The sequence below is a fragment of the Artemia sp. Qi Xiang Cuo genome, chromosome 14 (genome assembly GCF_049724085.1).
Source record: "Artemia sp. Qi Xiang Cuo chromosome 14, ASM4972408v1, whole genome shotgun sequence".
In the NCBI taxonomy this organism is placed as follows: domain Eukaryota; kingdom Metazoa; phylum Arthropoda; class Branchiopoda; order Anostraca; family Artemiidae; genus Artemia; species Artemia sp. Qi Xiang Cuo.
Genome location: NC_142807.1, coordinates 42,188,253 through 42,211,486, shown reverse-complemented (window position 1 = coordinate 42,211,486; position 23,234 = coordinate 42,188,253).

The following is a 23,234-nucleotide window of genomic DNA, read 5'->3' as shown; positions in this document are numbered from 1 at the left end:
TTGCTCTTCCTTGCACAAACATTGAAAATTGTCTGTGATACAGAAAAAAAAAGAATTTAAAAACACCCATCACCCAAAAAAATCCTCTCACCCAATTTGTACTTTTTTTTAAGTTAATTTTTCTAGACCGAGTTGTTTTCTGTACTCTACACATTCAACTCGGTCTAAGATTAAATAGTGACCATGTGGTAGTACCTTCACAGCATCCTCAAGTACATAGACTTTGTCCGATATGGCCGACATGGCGTTTTTCTCAACTCTAACCGTGTAGTTCTTAAATTGTAAAGAACGAATCGCCATGACTTTCGCTCTTGGGACTAAACTACGTTCCACACAGTTTCGATACACACTCATGTTAAAATTACTTTTTACAAAGTGTGTAGGTACCCCCTTGAAAACTTGTTTGATATCCTTGTTGTGCGTTTCCACGCAGTATACCTTCGGCCAAGGAAACACACCACTGGATATCAGATCGCTTCCCGTTTCAGATTTTAACATTAACAATTGATTTTGGGCCTGGCGTTTCACTAGCTCTGGGTAGCGGGATTCATCCCAATTAGTGTAGTCCATTCGTGAGCTAATGTACTCGCCATTTTCCAAATCATTCCATGGATTTTCAGTTTTGACTTTTAACAGGAGTGAATCAGTGTCCCCGTAATACACTTGAACTTGTCTTTCAATCGGCCACTGTACCTTGCATACTTTATAATAAAATGACAACATGAGTTTTTTTAGATATTTCAGTTATTGCACTCCCGCCTGCAATATTTTTATTTAAAACAATGTTTCTTTTCTGACGATGTAGGAGCACCATATTAGAGTCTATGATTGTGAACGATGTGAAGCTTGGATTCCCAATGATTCGAGCACAATCTTTGGGATTGGTTACAATGTCACATCGACTTCTGTTTCATACGCCTTCGCACATTTTACCGAAAGCTGAGTTCAAAATGAGTTTATAGACTTCGTTTTCAACTTTCGTTTTCGCTTGTGAACGCTTACTGACAAAAGTGTCAATAAACGTTTTCATGTAAGGCTTTTGATCAAATTGGAGGGCTCTATGAATCTTTGTGACTTTGAAACCATTGGACACCATCCATTTCAATAGCACGTGATGAACAACGATATTCTGTTTCGGGTTGAGGTCGGCAATTAGTTTTTGTTTTGAAGGTACCCAGTGCATACTCCCATCCTCTACTAAAGATAAATTGTAGGGACTCAGAGAGTCCCTACCCACAGGTCTATTTATGCACGGAAAAACAAGGTCTTTTACCGAGTCATGGATTTCCATGGGTATTTCACCGTCAATTTCAAAAAATCATCCCTGTGCCCCATTCTCCTCAACATTAGCAATGTCGGGGAAATTCGAAGCACTCGGATTGTCAAGCCATTTATAATTGCCACACGGCAAACAGTAGTGAGACATTGCCGATGGGTAAAGAGAATTCATATCCAAAAAAACTGCGTCCGACTTTTCATCGGTGTGCTGTCCGGTTGGATCAGTTTTCATGATACGGTGCCCGTAAAAAACATACCCACCCCTCATTGATCTCTCTACAAACAGATGCTGATCCACATCGGTGATCAGACCTATTTCATCTTGGCTGATTTTAAGTATCAAGTCCATCACCAGATGAGGAGTGGAAAAATAATAACCTAAATCCAACCCAAATTCTCCATAGATTTTATCCGTATTTTTGCACACAATGTCCAGAAGAGTGAGTAAGTCACTGGCCAAGTATAGTTTACAATAATCCCACCCATTTTTACATCTGCCCTTTGCCCAAACCCTCTTAGCAAATTCGTAGTCACTAGTGGTGGACTCACTCTCAGTAAGAGAATTGTACAAAGCTTCAATGGGCGGTAATAACACCTCATCTAACCTCTATCCAGAGTTGTAATAATCATATGGATATATACCCTTACACGTTAATAAATCATACATTTCATCATCGGGGAAGCGCTGTTTGAGGAGGGGGAAGCTATCAAAATTGTAACTTTTCTGTACCTGAATCAATTGACTTAAAGATTTGGGGAAGAAGCTGAAAGAGTCTAAGAAACGGATTTTATTCAGGCACGTATTACCCTTGTCAACTGTTTTCCACATGAATTCTAGCAGCAGTAGCTTCTCCGATGATTTGGGTATGATATTATATGAAAAAAACATCTATCCATGCGTTATCTACAATTCCTTCCTTGGCAATGCGGGCCAACGCCGGAAGAAAAAACTTTAAGTCGTAATCGGAATTGTGTATAAAAACCGGTACGAAATATTGCTGTCTAACTTTGAAATTGGACGACTAATGTGCTATCCCTCTAAAGTTACTCCCCCCGATGCAATTTCCTGCTACAAATGATCGTGGTCAATCACCTTCCTCCTCCCCCCATTCCCAACATCATCATCGAATTCCAACTTGTGACTCTAACACATTTTACGATTTTTAATAGCCAATGTGTCATCTGGTGATAGGAAAATAGAATAGTTTGTATAAGGAAGGTACAAAATTACACCGTCCACCGTTTTGAGTAGACTGACAATGCCAAGTGCATACAGTCTACAACGTCACCCAACATCTCAACTAAATCCAGCACTTGCATGGTATTATTGGAATCTCGTTGCGCGTGAGCGTAAGAGACCCCTATGGCCTCATGTATTTTAACACGATTTGGATTTGACGAATCATACACGTCTGTGAGTTTCGCTTCGCAGTCTAAATCGATCTTATTGCTCTGTAGGAGCGTGTTCTGGAAATTCTTAAAACGTATGATCGCTCTATCTCCGCTTACCGTCTCCACAGCCTGGTATCCATGACGTTTATAGTGTTTTCTGTGTTTCTTTAACTTTAAATTAAAGTACAATTTTGAAAGGCATGTATGAACATTAATAGAGTACCCCATATGTTTTGTCCTCCTCCAAAGCCTAGCTATTACTGGTAATTAAATTAAAATGTCCAATTGAATCGGAGTGTCTGGCTGGTGTGTATAGAAGCCACACCCAATGTTCCACTGATTCAATTGAAGGAGCCCTCACTGGAAATCATACGCCTTTCTTATCGGAACGGTGACCCTCCTCAAATTAGGTTTCATACTGTAACACCGTGACTCCAATCTTTAAATGTGCATTAGCCCGTTTAAAAATATCTATTCCTTTTAGTGTCACGGGAAATTGACCATTTAAACAATTAAAATCTACTATTGGGAACTTTGAACCCTTCTTACAATTAACTACCATTTCATAAAACTTTTTTCTTGAGATATCTATTCGAAGTGGTCCGTATCTAGAAATCAAAAATGCTTACTTGAAACACGGTAGCCTCGTATCGAAACAGATTCGTTCCCCCTACACCCCTCTAAATCTGAATGATATTTTAATTCAAGTGCCCTCCCTCCCCCATGCCCACCTCTTAAAATAAAATCCTTTTTAAATCTACAAATATTAACGTTTAAACTTTCAATAAATAAAACCACCTACCCATTACCCCCCTCGTTATACCCCATTTAGTTTGAATACTATTAACCCAAATTAGAAAAATCTTCCTATAATTTGATAAATGCGGGCGAATTGCCAACATCTCTGTGTGCAAGTATTTCGAATACAACTAGCTCGCATTTTAATTTAAAAAAATATTTTTAGTGCTATTGACAATTTTAAACTGACCCCCACCCCAACACCCCCATCTGTTGTTCAAGAATGGCTCAAATCTTATTAGCGTATAAATGTGTAATGGCCAGGGGATCTGTTATTATATCCCCTGACACTAGAGAGTTAAATGGATCACCGAATTTGGCGCTGTAGACCTTTGTATGGTGCACGGCAGAGTTGGAAAGAAAAAATCTGGAAGTGGGGGTACTTGTGATGTTGCTATATCGTTACTACTACTAATAGTTGTATCATTAACCAGAATGGTGGGGGTGAAATAGAATTGCCAAGAGCACCACCCTCAGTCTGTTCAATTGCATCGGATGGAGGTGGCATGAAATCCTCTAAGCCTGTTAGTATGTATTCCAGGGTGTTTGGGGATAGCTGATCATGCCAGCCTGTATTGTCCTGTGACGGAATTTCTTTATGAGGACCCGGTTCAGATGCACTACTACTACTAACAACACCTAAATGCTCTCGCATAAATCTATCTGTCCATTCCGGGTCCTCTACCATGTCAATGTCACAAGTTAAATCGTCTAGGCTGGCCATGTCCCAAAACAATCATTTAGAAAACCCCTATGCCACTCCATATTGTCTAGAACTAATGTAGGCTCATCTCTAAACTCCATTGGTGGTGCGAGGATTGGTTCAGGTCCACCAAAAATGGATGTTTCATGACCTGATGAAGAAGGCGCTTCTAATTCATTAATCTTTAGAAAAAAAGGTTTATTTTCTATTTGAAATAACCATTATTTTATAAAGTTAAAAAACCATGTTCATTTGTCACCCCATCCTCAAAACTCAATTCCTCCTAGATTTATTTTAACTAAATACTTGCCCCCACCCCCTCCCCAGAAAGTTCAGAAAGACGCAATACCCTGTTTATGCTGAAGCATTTCTAGTCGTATATTTACCCCGATATTAAATAAGTGCCATTTTTCACACTTCCCTCAAAACCTAATTTCACCCCCCCCCGTCCTAGCATTATTTAAGTAAATACTTTCCTCCACCCCATCCCCCAGAAAGTTCAGAAAGAAGTAAAAGAGTGCTTTCTTTGAAAATCAAAAAAAAAAATACATTATATTCACCTATCTCTGAGGGGAGCAGAGAAATTTAAAACAATGGTTGGGGCGGGGGGTTAATATTTTAATATCTCTGACACACACACACTCTTAGAGTGTTGAAACAAATTCTATGGCGAAAAGAAAGACTAAAAAAAGTTGGAAAGAAATAGGTAGATATTTCTATAATCAGGTAGAAGGTAGAGGTAAAATGCGCACATTTCCAAATTCAGACTGCAGTTGAGTGCCGGATGGTCCTGGCAAAGCATGATGGGGGATAGATGGGACAGTGACATCCATTTTTTGAGAAGATGGGACTGAGGCTTAATGAGAAGTTATCTACTTACTTCTCAATTTTCTGCCAGGTTGTGTAGAGGTTTACACAGTGCTGACACTGACGTGAGAAGTTCCTGAAATTAAAAGCGGTTTGGTCAAAGGCTGTTCCACAGCATGTTTAAAGGATCCAGCATATTTGATGATGGAAGGCCTTGCAGCTTGCATCGGTGTGGCATTGTTCCCTCTTGCTCTCTTTTCAGGGGGAGAGTAATTGTAGGAATCCTCCTCCTCAAAAAAGAAGAAAAATTTAGATTAAAATAATGGCCCCTCTTTTACAGATAAATTGCCCTCTAAAGTTGATTCTGATGTTTGTAACGTTCTATGTCTTAGCGCTGTAGAAATATTTAAAAAAGCTTCTAAAGTAAAATTTTGGAAAATTTTGAGTTTGGGGGGAAGGGTGATTTCAAAAACATCTTCCCATAATATAATTTGTCCTCTGAAGTCGATTCTGATGTTTGTAACGCTCTGTCTTAGCACTTTAGAAATATTTAAAAAAGCTTCTAAAGTAAAATTTTGGAAAATTTTGAGTTTGGGGAAAAGGGGAATTTCAAAAACATCTTCCCATGACATACATTGTCCTCTAAAGTCGATTCAGATATTTGTAGCGCCCTATCAATTATTGATTTAGAAATATTTAATAAAGCTTCTAAATTAAAATTTTGGAAAATTTTGAGTTTGGGGGGAAGGGGGATTTCAAAAACATCTTCCCATAATATAAACTATCCTCTAAACGATTCTGATATTTGTATCGCTCTATCTATTAGTGCTCTAGAAATATTTATAAAAGCTTCTTAAGTAAAATTTTGGAATATTTTGAGTTGGGGGGGGGGGAAGGGGGATTTTAATAACATCTTGCCATAATATAATTTATCCTCTGAAGTCGATTCTCATATTTGTAGCGCTCTATCTATTAGTGCCTTAGAAATATTTAAAAAAGCTTCTAAAGTAGACTATTGGAAAATTTTGAGTTAGAGGGGAAGGGAATTTCAAAAACATCTTCCCATAATATAATTTGTCCTCTAAAGTCCATTTTGATATTTCTAGCGCTCTATGTCTTTTTTATGCACAGTTTCAACTAGCTATGACTAAGTTTGTTAAAGGCGAGCTAAAATCCAAAATTAATACAAAACTTAAATTTCTTCACAAGAAAATATTTTGAATACGATTTGGCTGTATATCAATTCTGAGTTTAGTGTACTATTCTTTAATTAACGACTTTAATATCATCTTTTTAGTATACTATAACTTTAGACCCTATTTTAAATTGACAACATTGTTCAAACATCACTTGTGCTTTGCATTTCAAAAGATTTACTCTCGTTTAATTTGACCAAAATAGAATCTCTTTTTCAAAGTGTCTTGAATTACACAAACACATGTTTCATTAATCTATGCGATAACACAAGCGTGTAAAGTCTGCTTCTAAAACCGTCCCCTTTTCTGTAACAGGATTATAAATACAGGTGGTTTTATTTAAGCCGATAAAGAAAGCACATTTTAAAAGCATGAACGGGAAAATGACATTTTTTGAACAAAAGAACTATTTCTAATGAATGAATTAAACTTGTAAACAGAGTGGAGGGGGGGGGAGATGGGGTTTACATAATGGAAAAAGAGCGTATTTTACGTTTTCTAGCGACTATAATCATCATATTGTAGAGTTTGTATTGTTGGGGGGAGGGCTATGCCCAATGAAATTTGAATTTACTGGATGGATGACTATATAAAATTATTTTATTTGGAAATAAATTAAGAAAATTTACTAAACTGTACTCACATTATAAATCGAGGTAGCCATGTCTTCAAAGTCAATAATATTAAATTTATTACCCATGGTATGTTAAAACATTATGAAAATTTAATCGTAATGCATGGCCATTAAATACAAAATCTCAAGGAAGAATGAAAATCACTCTTTTTTATTTGAATCCAATCACCAATCAAGTTATCGTATATGAAGCAACTTCCGCTGTCACTGATCGACCCTAAAAAACGGATGTTGCCTCAAAATCCACTCTGGTTGTGTTATACAATCTCGAGTATACTCTCAAAACGTGTTTGGCCACTTTATAGTTTTGCCAGCTTTTTAAAATGTGCACGTGAAACTGTAGTTCATATTCTTGTGAAATTGATATCAATAGCAAAAAACCAGTCTGATTGTCTTATACAATATCGACGATACTCTCAAAACATGTTTGACCACTTTATAGGTTTGGTCGCTTTTTGCAATGTCCACGTGAAACTGAAGTGTATATTCTTGTAGGCGTGAAACTGTACTGTATATTCTTGTAGGTGTGAATGTAGGGTTGAAATCAGCACCTAGGTTACTACTGTTGTTGTGCTATTTCTATGTCTTTTCTTATTATATGACCCCGAAATGCGAATTCGGCCCTTCGGGGCTTGTGACAGTCATTTTTTGAAATAAATACCTTATCTTATTATTTTGTCAGGCCTCCTATTCCACAACATGATTTCGTTCAACTTTATCCCCCTCCCCCGAAAAAAAACACTGTGTCAGTAAAGATTAAAGTATTTTATTCTTTGTCCTTTATATCATTATGGTATTTATAGCATTGACCGTCTGATTATAATTTAAACTATACTTAAGAATCACATTATTTAAAAAAAAGGAGTGATGAACAAAGGAAAGTCAAAAATTGTGCTTCAGTTTAGTCATAGAAGAGTTTAAGTCATTTATGATTTTTGGTAAAGATCGGTTCTTTTCTCTATCCAGTCATGACTTCAGACGAGAAAAAAGTATTCCTGAACACTCCTCCATCCCAGTGTATGCAAATCTAGTGAAAATCTGGACTCGGTTCTTTTTTCTGTATTTGTGGGAAGAAATAATAATAAAAAATACGCCAAATAAGCTTAAAAATGATCGAAAACGAAAGGCCAAATTAATCAAAATTTTGCGGTCAAATTGTGCTGTAAACCCGTAACTACTTCATATTGAAGAATATAATCTTTTTAAATAGAAAAACAGAATAATATAATGAAAATTAGTGAGAATCCGTCTTGTAAGCCGTTTTCTATCTCTGTGGGGCGATGTAAAAAAAAGTAACCAGAAAAACAGTCAAAAAATGAAAAAATACTATATAGCCGTTTTAGTAGGTGCTTCATATCATTCAAAAGTAGAGAACCGTGTAAAATGTCAACACATATTGGTAAAATTTGACTTATAATCCTTTTCTTTCGACTGTAAGAGATAAAATAATGAAAAAAAGGGCAGAGAAGTAGATGGATAATCGCAGACCATATCTCTTAAATCACATAATCTCTATTGATAATCTCTTAAATCGCAGACCGTACTGATAATTTTTATAGATTTCATCTTGTTGTAACTGTACATGATGTCATGATGATCTAACTCAAGTTAAATTGTCTTCTAAAAATAGTTTTAAGTTGAATGGTAAAAAGATGTTTCAGAAACAGAATTGAGACCTATTTTTACCTTGTCCCTAGGTCAGTTATAGAATCTTGCTGGCTATCCAATATATTTAGGCTATCAAAGATTTTTTTTCTCAACATTCACAATTTGATTAAAGTTACCCTTAACTTACAACCTAGCCTATTTAAATGCAATTACTCTGCAAGTCTACCTATTATTTAGATACTTTGTTCTAACTTTAAGATCATGTTTTCTTTTAGCTACTAGGTATAGGTATACCTAGTCTACTATATTACTAGGTCTTTTAGGTATAGATAAAAGACTGCGTCTTTTATCTCTACCTACATTCATGGGCGTCCTGAGGCTCATGTTATTGGGGGGGGATCTTTATATATTTTACTGAATCACGACCTGATCTATGCCGAATTTTCTGCAGAAATCAAGAATTTTGCTAAATTTCGGCCAATTTTGCAAAATTTCTGCCGAAATTTTCGCCACGGCAAAATTTTTACCGAATACCAAAAAGTTGGGCGGGGGGGGGGGGTCGGCATGCCCCTTCAAGCCCCCCCCTCGGGACGCTCCTACTCTCTTATCGACTGAAAGCCTGTTTTTTTAAAATTATCATTCCTCACGATCAGGGTTGCCTCTCCTAGTGATTTATCACTATTTTTATTTGTTTTTTATGTTGTAAAGTGATTTTCTTCTAGCTACTGATTTATAGTGATTTTTGTTCTAAAACTAGATGTTTTTCATAAATCTATTGATTTTTTAAGATATAGCGCGTAAATTCATGTATCAATCGAATAGATCATACGACAAACTAATTAATATAAAAAAGGGGTTTACTACAGTTTATATAATGTTCCAGATTAGCCCTTATGCAAATATACCGCCTTTGAAACTTCCAATTTCCACATTATGTCCCTATCAGATATAAACCCCAGAGCATTATCATCAAGATAATAGGCAAACTTAGTTAATAGTAAAATTGCGCAAATGTTCATTACTTCCTATCTTGTAGTATTTGCTCAGGTCGAATTTTTGTCTTCATATTTATGGTTTTTTCCTCTGTCAGTTCTAAATTAGATTTTCTTCTGTTAAAACCTTTGAAAGTGGATTCAATGGTGGATATGAATACACCATATACACCCGGAAATTGAACACTAATGGAGTGACTGAAAATAATAAGGTAAGTATAGATTAAATATAATTTTCTAAATAAAAAAAATAAATCATTGAAAAAGAAAATAGGATTTAGTACTTTTTATAATAGAATTTGCAATGTAACTAGATAGATTGTATCGATTGTAGTTTGATGATTAAGGACGTTTGGGAGTAAGGGGTTATCTACTCTAGGAATTGTCTAATGATTTTAATTTCTACTTCTCATATTTAATCAAAACTAATAATTCTCCAAATTATCTTATTTGTACCGAAACACCTAATAAGCGCATATAACGTCCTATTCTATATGTCAAACAGTTTGTGGTAACGAACTGTAAAAATTGATCTACAAGGCTCAATTGTAACCGAAACTCTAGAAACGAAATTTTGCAATTCTGAGTCGGTGAATGTATGCACCTAAAACTCTTACTTCTACTACTAACTTCTCACTGCGGCATCTGGCCACCTAACTCCAATCGATATATCATCAGCTTATTATGTTTATTCTAAATATATAAGATTCATTAAGCTTAGTTTTATACATAAAAGGCTGAGAAACTCTGAAAATTTGTCTGATTTTTCAAAGAGGGAGGAAAGAACCACCAAAAAGAAAAGAATTTTAATTAAAATCAAACCATTGGATTCGGCCCATCAGAGAACCCTACTGTAGGGGTTTCAAGCCCTTATCTGCAAAAGTGTTGAAGTTTAATTTATTTGCCAGAAGAAAAATCACGAATTCGTGCTAATTTTTTTCCCAGGGAGAATCGTATCGAACCAACGGTTCTAGAACATCGGGAGAGGGCTCATTTGAACAGAAATCAAAGTTTCTGGTGTCCCTGTTATTTGACCAAAAAGATTGGACGGCTACTAGCCCCCCTTCCATATCTGCTTTCTCCCCAAAAATTGTTCGATCGAAAGTTTTAGAGCCATTCTGTTTAGCATTGAAAGGTTCCAAAACTATACCTTTATATTTAACATGACCCACGCAGCTCCAGAGGATAGATCTTGGGATGAAAGTATGCTAAGGATAAAAAAGATGGTGTACGATCCATGAAAACCAGTTTCATAGCCACAAAGACAAATAACAGGTGGCAGATAGTAGTAATCTATCTATATATTTGAACCATACAAGACCTTGCATCTATATATTTGAACCATACAAGAAAACCTACGCCTGAGGCAATGCATTTTGACGTGCACATTGCAAAAAACGACCAATCCTTTTATACCTATAAAGTGGCCAAACTCGTTTTGGGTGTATAACTATTTTTTTTTTTTATCGAAAACTAGAAAATGTCAAATTGCGTATTTAGGAATGATTTTGTAGGAAAAGCTGTCTATCACCCATGCATTATCCACTGTTCGATATCTTTGAAGTATGTGCTATCAAGAGTGGTGTATGATGTATTTTGACAATTTCCTTTAGTCAAGATTAGTTTGTTAGGAATGTGTCGGGAGATAGCATTTGTGAATTGGATCGTATGAAGGAGGAGAAAAAAAGGGGTTTAGCATTTGCGAATTGGACTATACGAAGGATAGTAATTGAATAATAGGGAAAAAACAGAGCTAGATAGCATTTGCGAATTGGATCGTATGAAGGTGGAGATAAAAGGGTATAGCATTTGCGAATTGGTGATTATCAGTTAAGGTAACCCCTCGAGGTCGTTAACTCATAACGTATTTATTATAAATTTGGAACAATATCAATATATGGAAATGGTTAACGATGATAAAATGGTCTTATGACTCGACCTAGCTTTACTTCTTCGATGGGTTCTGTATAATACACAAGTGGCGTTTGAACAGTGTTGTCAATTTAAAATATAGTTTAACCTTATATTATACTAAAAAGTTGATACTAAGAGAGATGTAGATGGCAAGAAAAGAATCTTAATAATGGATAGCTTTACTTCTTCGATGTGTTCTGTATAACACACAAGTGGTGTTTGAGCAGTGTTGTCAATTTAAAATAGAGTTTAACGTTATAGTATACTAAAAAGTTGATACTAAGAGAGATGTAGATGGCAAGAAAATTTATTTTAATAATGAAATTCAGAACAAACCTTAGAAATCCTTGCAAATCAAGTAGTAAGGTGTATGTGAGTACAAACCATCAAGGATCATAAGCACCAATGACCCTAACCAGCAGAGACATCAACCCCCCAAAGGTCCCCTATCCCCGAACTCGAAGGGCACCCCCCTCCCCTCCAACTTTTTGGCCCCCTCCCCCCATTTTTTTTTGATTTTTTTAAAAAAAAATTTTTTTTTTTTTTTTTAACATGATATATTTTTTCAACTTTTTTTACATGTCTTCAAATGAGCTGAAACATACTTAAAACAAAACAAAAAAAAAAATAGTTACATTCTATTGATTTTTCAAAGTTCATTTTGGATTTCTTTCGTTGAAATGCAAGAGTTGGAATATTTCAGTAGTGTTTTGTCTTGGCTTACCTTGTCACACCTACATTCTCTTGATTTTTCAAAGTTCATTTTGGATTTCTTTCATTGAAATGCAAGAGTTGGAATATTTCAGTAGTGTTTTGTTATGGTTTACCTTGTCACAGTTACCTTTTCTTGATTTTTCAAAGTTCATTTTGGATTTCTTTCGTTGAAATGCAAGAGTTTGAATATTTCAGTAGTGTTTTGTTATGGTTTACATTGTCACAGTTACATTCTCTTGATTTTTCAAAGTTCATTTTGGATTTCTTTCGTTGAAATGCAAGAATTGGAATATTTCAGTAGTGTTTTGTCATGGTTTACCTTGTCACACTTACATTCTCTTGATTTGTCAAAGTTCATTTTGGATTTCTTTCATTGAAATGCAAGAGTTGGAATATTTCAGTAGTGTTTTGTTATGGTTTACCTTATCACAGTTACATTCTCTTGATTTTTCAAAGTTCATTTTGGATTTCTTTCGTTGAAATGCAAGAGTTGGAATATTTCAGTAGTGTTTTGTCGTGGTTTACCTTGTCACAGTTACATTCTCTTGATTTTTCAAAGTTTATTTTTTTGTCGTGGTTTACCTTGTCACACTTACATTCTCTTGATATTTCAAAGTTCATTTTGGATTTATTTCACTGAAATGCAAGAGTTGGAATATTTCAGTGTTGTTTTGTTATGGTTTACCTTGTCACAGTCACATTCTCCTGATTTTTCAAAGTTCATTATGAATTTCTTTCGTTGAAATGCAAGAGTTTGAATATTTCAGTAGTGTTTTGTTATGGTTTACATTGTCAAAGCTACATACTATTGATTTTTCAAAGTTAATTTTGAAATTTCTTTCGTTGAAATGCATGAGTTGAAATATTTCAGTAGTGTTTTGTCGTGGTTTACCTTGTTACAGTTACATTCTCTTGATTTTTCAAAGTTCATTTTAGATTTCTTTCGTTGAAATTCAAGAGTTGGAATATTTCAGTAGTGTTTTGTCATGGTTTTCCTTGTCATAGTTAAATTCTCTTGATTTTTCAAAGTTCATTTTGGATTTCTTTCGTTGAAATGCACGACTTGGAATATTTCAGTAGTAGTTTGTCGGGCTTTACCTTGTCACAGTTACATTCTCTTGATTTTTTAAAGTTCATTTTTGAATTTCTTTCGTTGAAATGGAAGAGTTGAAATATTTCAGTAGTGTTTTGTCGTGGTTTACCTTGTCACATTTACATTCTATTGATTTTTCAAAGTTCATTTTGGATTTCTTTCGTTGAAATGCAAGAGTTGGAATATTTTAGTAGTGTTTTGTCGTGGTTTACCTTCTCACAGTTACATTCTCTTGATTTTTCAAGGTTCATTTTAGATTTCGTTCGTTGAAATGCAAGAGTTGGAATATTTCAGTAGTGTTTTGTGGTGGTTTACCTTGTCACAGTTACATTCACTTGATTTTTCAAAGTTCCGTTTGGATTTCTTTCGTTGAAATGCAAGACTTGGAATATTTCAGTAGTGGTTTGTTGTGGTTTACCTTGTCACACTTACATTCTCTTGATATTTCAAAGTTAATTTTGGATTTCTTTCATTGAAATGCAAGAGTTGGAATATTTCAGTGTTGTTTTGTTATGGTTTACCTTGTCACAGTCACATTCTCCTGATTTTTCAAAGTTCATTATGAATTTCTTTCGTTGAAATGCAAGAGTTTGAATATTTCAGTAGTGTTTTGTTATGGTTTACATTGTCAAAGCTACATACTATTGATTTTTCAAAGTTAATTTTGGAATTTCTTTTGTTGAAATGCAAGAGTTGGAATATTTCAGTAGTGTTTTGTCGTGGTTTACCTTGTTATAGTTACATTCTCTTGATTTTTCAAAGTTCATTTTAGATTTCTTTCGTTGAAATTCAAGAGTTGGAATATTTCAGTAGTGTTTTGTCGTGGTTTACCTTCTCACAGTTACATTCTCTTGATTTTTCAAAGTTAATTTTGGATTTCTTTCGTTGAAATGCACGACTTGGAATATTTCAGTAGTAGTTTGTCGGGCTTTACCTTGTCACAGTTACATTCTCTTGATTTTTCAAAGTTCATTTTTGGTTTTCTGTCCTTGAAATGCAAGAGTTGAAATATTTCAGTAGTGTTTTGTCGTGGTTTACCTTGTCACAGTTATATTTTCTTGATTTTTCAAACTTAATTTTAGATTTCTTTCGTGCACATGCAAGAGTTGGAATATTTTAGTAGTGTTTTATCGTGGTTTACCTTCTCACAGTTACATTCTCTTGATTTTTACAGGTTCATTTTAGATTTCGTTCGTTGAAATGCAAGAGTTGGAATATTTCAGTAGTGTTTTGTCGTGGTTTAGCTTGTCACAGTTACATTCTCTTGATTTTTCAAAGTTCATTTTGGATTTCTTTCGTTGAAATGCAAGACTTGGAATATTTCAGTAGTGGTTTGTCGTGGTTTACCTTGTCACAGTTACATTCTTTTGATTTTTCAAAGTTCATTTTGGATTTCTTTCGTTGAAATGGAAGAGTTGAAATATTTCAGTAGTGTTTTCGCGTGGTTTACCTTGTCACAGTTATATTCTATTGATTTTTCAAAGTTCATTTTGGATTTCTTTCGTTGAAATGCATGAGTTGGAAACATCATTTGTCGGTTATGTCGGACAAAATTTTTTTTATCAAGGTAATATCTAAATGCCTTAAAGGTATAGTACGAATGGCTTGCAAAAAACACAAAAATACTATCAGAATGAATAAATTCTTTATCAACATCCGCTGTTGGATATGTCATTATTAAAAAAAAATTTTAAGTAAGTAAAAAAGTAAGTAAGTAACAAACTCTTTCTTGAATTCACCTCTTGAATACAAAATACAGAAATTTAATTCAGAAAATTGTGAAAAAAAATTGAACAAATTCCTTATTAACATTCTTTATCGATTGAAGTTGCTTCCTAGACAGTAAATACAGCAATTTCACAAAATCTAAGTATAAGAGTTATTAAATTCTATATCAACATCCATTTCTCGGATACATAGGAAAAAGTTGACAAAATCTAAGTGTTAGAGTGAATAAATTTTTTTTTCAACATCTTTTGTCAGATACATCGGATAAAATTTACAGAATCTAAGTGTCAGAGTAAATATTTTTTTTTATCAACATCCTTTCTCAGGTACATCAAATAAAATTGCAAAAATCTAAATTTTAGAATGAATAAATGCTTTAACAACATCATTTATCGGATATATCGGATAAAATTGTAAAAAATCTAAGTATCAGAGTGATTAAATTCTGTATCAACAACCCCTTCTCGAATAAATTTGTTAAAATTGAAAAAATATAAGCGTCAGAGTAAAAAATTTTTTTTTACCAATATCTATTGTCAGATAAATTGAATATAATGGAAAAATCTATATATCATAGTGACTAAATTCTTTATCAGCATCCTTTATGAAATGAATTAGACAGCAGACAAAAAATTTAGGTAGTAGAGTGAATGAATGCATTATGAACATTATTTGTTGGATGTGTCAGTTAAAATTGACATGTCAGATAAAATTGAGAAAATCTAAGTGTCAGAGTGTATATTTTTTTTCAACATCTTTTGTCAGATACATCGAATATAATTGACAAAATCTAAGTGTTAGAGTGAATAGTTTTTTTTATCAACATCCTCTGTCAGATACATCGGATAAAATTGACAAAATCTATCAGACTGAAATCTATCAGTATCTATCAGTATCAAAAATCTAAGTACCAGAGTTAAAATATGCTTTTACAGAAATCATTTGTTTATTATTTCGGACAAAATTTTTTTATATGGATAATATCAAATTGTGTTATTTGTAAATTATGACTGTCTAGCAAAAAACTCGAAAATGCCATCAGAGTTAATTAACTCCTAATCCGTATCCGTATTAGGATATGTAATTATGAAAAAAAAAATTGCTATTATGTAAAAAAGTAAGTAAGTAACAAAATCTTTCTTTGATTCACCTCTTGGATGCGCAATACAGAAATTTAATTAAGGAAATTATAAAAAAAATTGAACAAATTCTATATTAGCATTCATTATCGATTGATGTCGTTTCCTAGACAGACAATACAGCAATTTCACAAAATCTAAGCATAGGAGTGATTAAATTCTGTATCAAAATTCATTTCTCGGATATATAGGAAAAAGTTGGCAAAATCTAAGTGTTAGAGTGAATAAATTTTTATTCAAATTTTTTATCGGGTACATCAGATAACAGTCATAAAATCCAAGTTCTATTCCTTTTGGCTTCATGCCATGTTACGTTGACTTTAGGTTAGACCGGTTTTTCTTTCTATAGTATACTATTGTATGTTTTTAGAGTAGAAAAAAATTATGATTAGTCTGAAGATGATTCTGACAGTGTTAGGATTCTAAAAAATGAATAAATTGAAGAAAGGGTGCATCAAGTTGAATTTAGTGTTTATGAAAAACCGTTTGTTTCTAGATGGGCATTTTCTAGAGCTGTCTAGTAAAAGGAAAATACTTTCTTAAGAAATGCTTGTTGACATAATGAAATCTGATTCTGTATAACTAGACTATTGCAAGAAGCTTTTACGTTGTGGTTCAAATGCATTTACACAATTTATTGATATATTAATCACGACACGGCAGAATGATATTGTGAATGTGCTTTTAAATACTACTTTCTAAATTTAGGACTTTTTTTCATGAGAAAGATGGTGTTCAATGATGATTGGTTACCCCCCCCCCTCCTCCAATGTCAAGATTGCAATAAAGTTGCAAGTAACACCAAAGACGAAAGGCATATTGAGCTTGTTGATGACACACCAGTAAAAATTGTGTATGACTCAAAATGGAATAATGATTTTGAACAGATTCAAAATGTCCAAAGTTGATCATTGATATTAATAATGTATCATAATATATTTTTGTATTAATATTCTACATAGCATTGTTTCATTAAAAATATATTATGCATTACATTGTCATGTGTTCATTATTTTTAGAGTAAGCTAGCATATCAAACGTTTAGAATGTCTACTAAAACATCGGAGATGTAAGAAAAGGAATTTGCATACATCTATTGTCAGACACATGGGGTAACATTGACAAAATCTCGGTATCAGAATGAATAAATTTTTTATCAACATCCGTTATTGGATATAACATTATGCCACTATGAAAAAATTGCAAGTAAGTAACAAACTCTTTCGAATTTAGACGAGGTTATGTGCGCGCACGTAACCTCGTCTAAATTAACCTTAAAAAATGAAATAAAGCTATGTTGACTTTGCATGTCTCTCTCACTATGTATGCGCCGTCGCGGTGTATAATCCATGTCTTTCTCGGTTTTTTGTGTCTAAATCTACGTATTTTTATGTGTTTTTATATCTCACACTCTTTTTGCCTGTGTGTGTGTGTGTGTCTGGGCGGGAGTTTGCGTATTCCAATGCATGTCTGGCCACTCTAAGTGAACTTAAATTAACTCAACTTTTTGCAAATCTATCTAATAATGATAATGGGTCTGATCGGTTGTAGTACCATCTATAACTGGTCGAACCTAAATTCAGCAGAACGACGCATGAAGTAAAATTGAATTGAACTTGAATTTTATGACTGTTATCTGATGTATCCGATAATAACTTTGAAAACGAATTTATTGTTTCTGATACTTAGATTTTTTCAATTTTAGCCGATGTATCTGATATTTGATGTTGATAATGCATTTAAGGGATGTTGATAAAAAAACATTATTCATTCTGACACTTAGATTCTGTCAATTTTATCCGATGTATCTGACAAAAGATGTTAAAAAAATTTTATTCACTCTAACACTTAGATTTTGTCAACTTTTTTCCTATGTATCCGGGAAATGGATGTTGATATAGAATTTAATCACTCTTATACTTAGATTTTGTGAAATTGCTGTATTGTCTGTCTAGGAAACGACATCAATCGATAATGAATGTTAATAAAGAATTTGTTCAATTTTTTTTCATAATTTCCTGAATTAAATTTCTGTATTGTGTATCCCAGAGGTGAATTCAATAAAGAGTTTGATACTTACTTACGTACTTACAATTTTTTCATAATGACCTAATGATATATCCAACAACGGATGTTGATAAAGAATTTATTCATTCTGATACCTATATTTTGTCAATGTTACCCCATGTGTCTGACAATAGATGTATGCAGTTTCCTTTTCTTACATCTCCGATGTTTTAATAGACATTCTAAACGTTTGATATATTAGCTTACTCTAAACATAATGAACACATGACAATGTAATGCATAATATATTTCTAATGAAATAATGCTATGTAGAATATTAATACAAAAATATATTATGATACATTATTAATATCAATGATCAACCCTTGTACATTTTGAATCTGTTCCATAAAATAGTTCACCATGTTCTCTCTTGATATCGTAGCTATTGTCTTCACTTAGTTCGTAATCAGTAGAATAATCATTATTCCATTTTGAGTCATACACAATTTTTACTGGTGTGTCATCAACAGGCTCAATGTGCTTTTCGTCTTTGTTATTATTTGCAACTTTATGTCAATCTTGACATTGGGGGGGGGGGTAACCAATCATCACTGAACACCATCTTTGTCATTAAAAAAGTCCTAAATTTCTAAACTAGTGTTTAAAAGCATATCCACAATATCATTTTGCCGTGTCGTGATTAATATATCAATAAATTTTGTGAATGCATTTGAACCACAACGTAAAAGCTTCAAGCAATAGTCTAATGATGGAGAATCCGTTTTCATTATATCGACAAGCATTCTCTGAGAAAGTATCTTCCTTTGAATAGACAGCTCTAGAAAATCATCATCTAGAATCAAACATTTTTCCATAAACACTAGATTCCCCATGATTCGCTCTTTCTCAAATCTATCCATTTTTTAGAGTCCTAGCACTCTCAGAATCATCTTCAGACTAACCAGAATTTTTTTTTCTACTCTAAAAATATACACTAGTCTATTATAAAAAGAAAAACCGGTCTAACCTAAATTCAACGTAACATGGCATGAAGCCAAAAAACGAATAGAACTTGGATTTTATTACTGTTATCTGATGTATCTGATAAAAACTTTGAAAAAAAAATTATTCACTCTAACACTTAGATTTTTTCAACTTTTTCCTATGTATCCGATAAATGAATGTTGATATAGAATTTAATCACTCCTATACTTAGATTTTGTGAAATTGCTGTATTGTCTGTCTAGGAAGCGACATCAGTCGATAATGAATGTTAATAAGGAATTTGTTAATTTTTTTCATAATTTCCTGAATTAAATTTCTGTATTGTGTGTCCAAGAGGTGAATTCAAGAAAGAGTTTGTTACTTACTTACTTTTTAACTTACTTACAATTTTTTTCTCATAATTACATATCCAAACACGGATGTTGATAAAGAATTTATTTATTCTGATAGTATTTTCGTGTTTTTTGCAAGCCATTCGTACTATACCTTAAACACATTCAGATATTTCCTTGATAAAAAATTTTTATCCGACATATCCGACAAATGATGTTAATAAAGCATTTATTCAGTTTGATACTTAGATTTTGTCAATTTTGTCCGATGTATCTGACAGAGGATGTTGATAAATACATTATTCACTCTAACACTTAGATTTTGTCAATTATATTCGATGTATCTGACAAAATATTTTGAGAAAAAAATTTTCACTCTGACACTTAGATTTTGTCGATTTTATCCGACATTTCAATTTTAACTGACGTATCCGACAAATAATGTTGATAATGCATTTATTCACTCTGGTACTTAGATTTTGTCACTTTTATCCGATATATTCGACAAAGGAGTCTGATAAAGCATTTATTCACTCTGATACTTAGATATTTCCATTATGTTCGATGTATCTGACAATAGATATTGGTATAAAAAAGTTTTTCACTCTGACGCTTATATTTTATCAATTTTATCTCATGTATTTGAGAAAGGATTGTTGTTACAGAATTTAATCACTCTGATAATTAGATTTTGTCAATTTTATCCGACATATCCGATAAGTGATGTTGTTAAAGCATTTATTCATTCTGAAATTTAGATTTTGTCAATTTTATTTGATGTATCTGACAAACGATTTTGATAAAAAAATATTTACTCTGACACTTAGATTCTGTCAATTTTATCCGATGTATCTGACAAAAGATGTTGATAAAAAAAAATATTCACTCTAGCACTTAGATGTTGTAAATTTTTTCCTAAGTATCCGAGAAATGAATGTTGATATAGAATTTAATAACTCCTATACTTAGATTTTGTGATAATGCTATATTGTCGGTCTAGAAACTGACTTCAGTCGATAGTGAATGTTAATAAGAAACTTGTTCAATTTTTTGTTTATAATTTACGTAATTGAATTTCTGTGTTGTGTATCCAAGAGGTAAATTTAAGAAAGAGATTACTAGGCCTACTTACTTAATTTTTTACATTCTTACAATTTTTTTTCATAATGACATATCCAACAACGGATGTTGATAAAGAATTTATTCATTCTGATAGTATTTTTGTGTTTTTTGCAAGCCATTCGTACTATACCTTAAACGCATTCAGATATATCCTTGATAAAAAAAATTTGTCCGACATAACCGATAAATGATGTTTCCAACTCATGCATTTCAACGAAAGAAATCCAAAATGAACTTTGAAAAATATAGAGAATGTAACTGTGACAATTTAAACCAATACAAAACACTACTGAAATATTCCAACTATTTCATTTCATAGAAAGAAATACACAATTAACTTTGAAAAATCAAGAGAATGTAACTGTGACAAGGTAAACCACGACAAAACACTACTGAAATATTCCAACTCTTGCATTTCAACGAAGGAAATCCAATATGAACTTTGAAAAATCAAGAGAATGTAACTGTGAAAAGGTAAAGCACAACAAAACTACTGAAGTATTGCAACTCTTGCATTTAAACGAAAGAAATCCAAAATGAGCTTTGAAAAATCAATAGAATGTAACTGTGACAAAGTAAACCACGACAAAACACTACTGAAATATTTCAACTCTTCCATTTCAACGAAAGAAATTCAAAAATGAACTTTGAAAAATCAAGAGAATGTAACTGTGACAAGGTAAACCACGACAAACCACTACTGAAATATTCCAAGTCATGCATTTCAACGAAAGAAATCCAAAATGAACTTTGAAAAATCAAGAGAATGTAACTGTGATAAGGTAAACCACGAGAAAACACTACTGAAATATTCCATCTCTTGTATTTCAATGAAAGAAATCCAAAATGAACTTTGAAAAATCAAGATAATGTAACTATGACAAGGTAAACCACGACAAAACACTACTTGAATATTCCAAATCTTGCATTTCAACGAAAGAAATCCAAAATGAACTTTGAAAAATCAATAGAATGTAACTTTGACAATGTAAACCATAACAAAACCCTACTGAAATATTCAAACTCTTGCATTTCAACCAAAGAAATTCAAAATGAACTTTGAAAAATCAGGATAATGTAACTGTGACACTGTAAACCACAACAAAACACTACTGATATATTCCAACTCTTGCATTTCAATGAAAGAAACACAAAATTAACATTGAAAAATCAAGAGAATGTAAGTGTGACAAGGTAAACCACGACAAAACACTACTGAAATATTCCAACTCTTGCATTTCAACGAAAGAAATCCAAAATAAACTTTGAAAAATCAAGAGAATGTAACTGTGACAAGGTAAACCATAACAAAACACTAGTGAAATATTCCAAATCTTGCATTTCAACGAAAGAAATCCAAAATAAACTTTGAAAAATCAAGAGAATGTAAGTGTGAAAAGGTAAACCACAACAAAACACTACTGAAATATTCCAACTCTTGCATTTCAACCAAGGAAATCCAAAATGAACTTTGAAAAATCAAGAAAATGTAACTGTGACAATGTAAACCATAACAAAACACTACTGAAATATTCAAACTCTTGCATTTTAACGAAAGAAATCCAAAATGAACTTTAAAAAATCAAGAGAAAGTAAATGTGACAAGGTAAACCATAACAAAACACTACTGAAATATTCCAACTCTTGCATTCCAATGAAAGAAATCCAAAATGAACTTTTAAAAATCAAGAGAATGTAAGTGTGACAAGGTAAACCACGACAAAACACTACTGAAATATTCCAATTTTCTACGACAACCCTTTCTATAAAAACCTTGTTTGTCCCCAGGGCAAAAATTACAACCCTTACCCTGAGGGCTCTGAGGGGGTTATCGTCCCCAAAAACCTAATTTCCAGAACTTTTAACTACGTCTAAAAAATGGCTATCTCAAAATTTTAATTGGATGTGTGTGGGAATAGTGGGCGTGAGAGGGGGCTAGTTGCCCTCTGATCACTTTATACTATTAAAACGGACACTAGACATTTCAATTTCCGATCGAATGAGCCCTTTTTGAAGTTTCTACGACAACGCTATCTATAAAAACCTTATATGCCCCTAGGGCATAACTTAAAGCCATTGCCCTGACGGGTGTGGGAGGTTTGTTATCCTATAAAACATAATTTTCAAAGCTTTCAACTACGTTGAACAAAACTACTATTTAAAGATTTTGATTGGAATTTTTTGGGGAAATGGTGGGCGTGAGAGGGGGGTTAGTTGCCCTCCAATCACTTTTGATTATTAAAAAGAGCACTAGCCCTTTCAATTTCCAATCAAATGAGCCCTTTTTGTAGGTTCTACGACAACACCTTCTATAAGAACCTTATTTCCCCCAGGGCATAACTTAAAACCCTTGCCCTGAGGGTTGTCATCCTCAAAGACCTAATTTTCAGAACTCTCCACTAAGTTGAACAAAATGGCTACCTCAACATTTTGATTGGATGTGTTTGTGGAAATGGTGGGCGTTGAGGGGGGTTAGTTGCCCTCCGATCACTTTCTACTATTAAAACAGACACTAGAACTTTCAATTTCCAGTCAAATGAGCCCTTCTTGAAATTTCTACGACCACGCTTTCTATAAAACCTTATATGGCCCCAGGGCGTAACTTGCAACCCTTGCCCTGAGGGCTCTGAGGGGGTTATCATCCTCAAAGACTTAATTTCCAGAACTTTCAACTACGTTGAAAAAAATGGCTACGGTGAAAAAGCCCTTTTTGAAGTTTCTATGACAACCGTTTCTATAAAAACCTTATATGCCCCCAAGGCATAACTT